Raw genomic sequence first — 6,039 nt, forward strand, 5'->3', positions numbered from 1 at the left:
TTTCAGTAACCACTACTACCCACTACTCAGAGCCATAAACATGGATTGCATTCATCACTTTTTTTTTCTCTCTACATATAAAACACTCAAACCTACCTTCCTAATGTACCTATACATCTCTCTAAACTTGGTCGATGTGTCAGTATAGTCCGTGGCGATATCTCCCTAGTAGACCATTCATACAGCATTGATGTCTTTCTAGTATACCTGCCAGTGTCTGTCTCCCAGTACGGTCTGCATCCTCTAAAAGCCCCACATGCTCATCCGACGTGTCCAACTCAAACGTTCCATCTCCCTAAACACTTCCCTCTCCATCTCCCCGCCTGTCCAAAGCATGTCCGCCAGCTCCCAGCATTGGTCGGGCTCCAGCAGGAACCCCACGGGACTCGGAGGCCAGGTAGCGTCGCACCTCCCTGCCCAGCGAGGCGTCCCCCAGCTCTCGCAGACTGCAGAAAAGCGTTGGGGTGGTCTGAGGGTAAGGCTCAGCCTCGATCGCCTGCTTGATGTACTCTGCCGTGATCTCTGTGATCCCCTTGGAGCCTGTGACCTAGACATGATAGATCTAAAAGAGTCTGGTTGGGTGTTGTTGAGAGGTCAAGGAGGAAGCAGAGAAAGAGGTCATAAGTTCCGTGCGTATTCCGTAAAACCCTGTCCACGGAGCATCTGTGGAGGTCTAAAAGGGTTGCTCTCCTGAATGTCCTTTTCAATCGATCAAAGATTGTAGTAGGTTGGAGTAGTAGGTTTCTCCTTTTGTTTGTGTAGGTGAGAAACGCGTGCAGAGCAGCTAGGTAGTCTTGAATGCCGTGTGCGCAAAGTGGTACATTTCCTCCAGGTACATCTCACACCCTGCGATGAGCGGCCTACACAACCTGTGGAACTTTTGGAGACGTCGATTCCGTGGTCCTTCACATCGCTCTCGCTGAATATGAGGCTTCCTCTCTCCAGTTGTAGAAAACCCAGCTTCCATAGCTTATGAACAACCTCTCTGATTGATTCTGAGTGTTCACCATTTAGATTGTTCTTCAACCCGATCTGAACAAGCAAAAAGTGAGTGTATATTTGCGTCAGTGTCTATCTCTACACACTCTCCCCCTCAGTGTTTTCTAAAATGGCCGACAACATCTCACAGCACAACGGTGTCTGGCACAGGATGCAGAGGGGTCTCGCTCTCTGACGTCATGGACGAGTGGAAGTGGTTGAGGTCACACATTTTTGCCTAAATCATGAAGAGATACAGTATGTATGCCTACAAGAGAAACATTCTGAATTAAACTAAATCTTGTCTCTAGTGAACTTAGCTCTAACTGTTGTGGGGTACAGTGAGATGAGCTACAGAAGCAATGTCAATAGGAAGTAGATTCAGTATATACAGTGCATTCGGAAAGTATTCAGACACCTAGACTTTTCCACATTTTGTTACGTTACAGCCTTATTCTAAAATGGACTAAATCGTTTTTTTCACTCATCAATCTACACACAATACCCCATAATGACAAAGCAAAAACTGGTTTTCAGAAATTTTTGCACATTTATAAGATAAAAAAAATGATATCACATTTACATAAGTATTCAGACCCTTTACGCAGTACTTTGTTGAAGCACCTTTGGCAGTGATTACAGCCTCTAGTCTTCTTGGGTATGACACTACAAGCTTGGGACATCTGTATTTGGGGAGTTTCTCACAATCTTCTCTTTCGATCGTCTCAAGCTCTGTCAGGTTGGATGGGTAGAGTCGCTGCACAGCTATTTCCAGGTCTTTCCAGAGATGTTCGAACGGGTTCAAGTCCGGGCTCTGGCTGGGCCACAAGGACATTCAGAGACTTGTCCTGAAGCCACTCCTGTGTTGTCTTGGCTGTGTGCTTAGGGTCATTGTCCTGTTGGAAGGTGAACCTTCACCCCCAGTCGGAGGTCCTGAGCGGTCTGGAGCAGGTTCTCATCAAGGATCTCTCTGTATTTTGCTCCGTTCATCTTTCCGTCGATCCTGACTAGTCTCCCAGTCCCTGCCACTGAAATAAATCCCCACAGCATGAAGCTGCCACCAACATGCTTCACCGTAGGGATGGTTCCACGTTTCCTCCAGACGTGACGCTTGGCAGTCCAGCCAAAGTGTTCAATCTTGGTTTCAACAGACCAGAGAATCTTGTTTCTCATGGTCTGAGAGTCCTTTAGATGCCTTTTGGCAAACTCCAAGTGGGCTGTCATGTGATTTTACTGAGGAGTGACTTCCATCTGGCCACTCTAACATAAAGACCTGATTGGTAGAGTGCTGCAGAGATGGTTGTCCTTCTGGAAGGTACTCCCATCTCCACAGAGGAACTGTCGAGCTCTGTCAGAGTGACCATCGGGTTCTTGGTTACCTCCATGACCAAGGCCTTCTCCCCCTAAGTTTGGCCGGGCTGCCAGCTCTAGGAAGAGTCATGGTGGTTCCAAACTTCTTCCATTTAAGAATGATGGAGGCCACTCTGTTCTTGGGGACCTTCAATACTACAGAAATGTTTTGGTACCCTTCCCCAGATCTGTGCCTCGACACAATCCTGTCTCGCAGCTCTACGGACAATTCCTTTGACCTCATTCCTTCAACCTTTTGCTCTGACATGCACTGTCAACTGTGAGACCTTATATAGACAGGCGTGTGCCTTTCCAAATCATTTCCATTCAATTGAATTTACAACAGGTGGACTCCAAGTTGTAGAAACATCTCAAGGATGATCAATAGAAACAGGATGCACCTGAGCTCAATTTCTAGTCTCATAGGGTCTGAATAAAACGTAAATAAGCTTTTTTTTAATATATTTTTTTATAAAAACCTGTTTTCGCTTTGTCATTATGGGGTATTGTGTGAGATTTTTTATTTTTTTTATCCATTAAAGAATAATGCTGTAACGTAACAAAATGTGGAAAAAGTAAAGGGGTCTGTATACTTTCCAAATGCACTGTAGGTCCAGGCATATGAAAATCATGAAGAGATTCAGTACTTACATTCACTCATCTGAGTAAGGGTTGTACGTTCTCCCTCGGTGTGTGGCAGGGTCTTCCCCTTTTGGCCAGAATCCGCCATTCCAGTCTTAGCCAGGCTGATGTCACAATCTGTAGGGTACACTTGTGATTTCTTCTCAGAAGAGATTCACAGCCGGGTTGGTCTCAATTCAGCATGCTCTTGAATACAGGGTGGGAGTCATGTTTTGGCTGTTAAATGTACTAAAATGGGAATACAATAGAAGTTTCAACTTTCAAATGGTACCTCAAAGATGTTTGGAGGGCCACACACCTATCAGACAACGCTGACTTGAATGGGAATATCAGTTAAAAAAAAATAATACTGTCAATCTTCAATAGCAAACAGGGTTGGGCTCAATTCAGAATTGAATTGAGAATGCCTCAAATTCCAATACATTTTTTTAATTGAATTCGAATCGAAATAGTAAACAGGATAAGGAAATATAATTGAATTCAGTTAAATTAAAATGCCTCTACTATTCTATATTATTATTGTCATAATATCTTTTTTTTTACCTTTATTTAACTAGGCAAGTCAGTTAAGAACAAATTCTAATTTACAATGACGGCCTACCAAAAGGCAAAAGGCCTCCTGTGGGGACTGAGGCAGGGATTAAAAATAGAAATATAGGGCAAAACACACATCACGACGAGACACCACAACACTACATCAAGAGAGACCTAAGACGACAACATAGCATGGCAGCAACACATGACAATACAACATGGTCGCAACACATGGCAGCAGCACAACATGGTACAAACATTATTGGGCACAGACAACAGCACAAAGGGCAAGAAGGTAGAGACAACAATACATCACGCAAAGCAGCCACAACTGTCAGTAAGAGTGTCCAGGATTGAGTCTTTGAATGAAGAGATGGAGATGAAACTGTCCAGTTTGAGTGTTTGTTGTAGCTCGTTCCAGTCGCTAGCTGCAGCGAATTGAAGAGGAGCGACCCAGGGATGTGTGTGCTTTGGGGACCTTTAACAGAAGTTGACTGGCAGAACGGGTGTTGTATTATTATTAGGTGTGGTAGTTTATACATATTAGGTGTAGTAGTCTATACAAATATACTTCTACATAAAACATCAAACATGCCGTTATATACAGTACAAGCATATAAAATATTGTTGAAACAATTAATTTTCAGGACAAACTCTTAAAATGACAAAACCTGCATGCAAATATTCAAAGTTATTATATTTAATTCATCACTGACACTTCATTCAATATTGGAAAAATGCTACATTTCCCAGAATACATTAGTTTAACCCACAAGTTGACCCTGGCCTGAGGTCTTGCGCCCTTTTCAATGTAAACCTGAGTTTAATCCTTGCCTGAGGTCTTCAAAAAGAAGCCAAACAAATTTGGTGGAAGTATAATTAATTGACTATTCTAAAAGGTTATATGAAATTTTTTTCCAGAGAAAAGTGATATATTCTTTGGTATCTGGAAGAGTGACCTGTCCGATTCAATTAAACTCTCCGGTTTAATAACTTAATGGAATTTATTTTAATTGCTCCAGAGAGGAAGAGACGAAACGAGGTTTACTCCACCCACAAAATCTGTCCACGAAAATAAACCCAAGAAGTGAGAACATTTTGTGTTGAGGTCAATGAGTTTTGAATTTGGTCAACAAAAAATGTAAATTACTAATTTGCTACGTGAGACTTATTTGATATAATAGAAGTTTCGTAATGGTTAGGTTGTTATGAATGCACATGGCATTTCGGCAACTTTGAAAAAACGACTTTATATCAGAGTTGTGCTTGTTGTCATAGAGATAGATAGAGGACTCATCTTAGATATAAGTTGTTTTAGAGTGGCCATTGAGGGGTTCAACCATTTTAAAGTAGTCAACTGGGTGGGGATTCTTATGAGATGGGAGTAATCAGCCAATGAAGAAGAAGAAGACTGACTAATTTAAAATGGAAATAGCTTCAATGAGGCTAGCCATGCGGTCACAGATTCTATAATCGCACAGATACAAAAATGAGTCCTCTGTCTATCTCTATGGCTTGTTGTTCACAGGTATCTGCCCTCTCAGTGGATAGAATTGTCCCGATCTCGCCTCCTCCCACCTGCCTTCCATGCTTGAGGACATATATTTCCATCGTTAAGAATGTTCACTTGACTATCTTGTCAATATAATAGACAATATTTGATTGCACTGAATCAAATTCTACTTCCTGTTACTCAAACTCAATTTCTAATTCTACATCCTTTAGAGAGTGTAGGGGTGTGGTGAATTCCAACTCATGAGTTGAATGGGAGTCAACCCTGATTTACAGCTAATAGGACAAACCTGAGATGCAACAGAGGATCGGATAAATGCCATGCATGACCTAGTTTGCGCCCTTTTCAATGTAAACCTGAGTCTAATCCTTGTGGGGTAGTTTTTTTTTTTAGCTCAAACCATTCAGACTAGACAGACGATTTCATGAAAAGTATCTTGTCGGCATCCTCTCATGTCTGGCAAACAATATGCGGTCATTCGCGTATCTACCACATATGCGATTGGCCGACACAGGCGGATTTATTGGAATGCGACGCAGCCCATGCAAATAAACAGAAAGTCTCTAGCATAAACACAAGGGATCCTTTTCTCAATTGGATTTGCTCAACTCTTGCGTCCTCTCTCCGCAGTCCTCTATGGGCTTTTGAAAATGGTCAAAAGTATTTAAGGAGAGGTGGCGAGGAGAGGGAAAGTGGATGAAAATGAGTTTGTATTAAATGAGACTTCTTCAAATCGAATTCGTTCTTAACTGACTTGACTAGTTAAATAAAAATAAATAAACTTACAGACTGAAAGCTAATGTGTGTTTGATACAGGAATGTTACTCATTTCCTGTAAGGAAACATTGGAATTTAACAAATTACAAAATTGCGCAATCTGCTATTCTTGGAAAATGACATAACATTTGTATTTTTTTCCGAATCCCCATTGGCTACTCTTCCTGGGGTCCAATCACAATTACCCAATTACATACAAAATAAAACAGTACATAACACAACCTATTATTACACTCTACTCTACC

This window comes from Salvelinus alpinus, chromosome 39 (assembly GCF_045679555.1).
Source record: "Salvelinus alpinus chromosome 39, SLU_Salpinus.1, whole genome shotgun sequence".
Classification (NCBI taxonomy): Eukaryota; Metazoa; Chordata; class Actinopteri; order Salmoniformes; family Salmonidae; genus Salvelinus; species Salvelinus alpinus.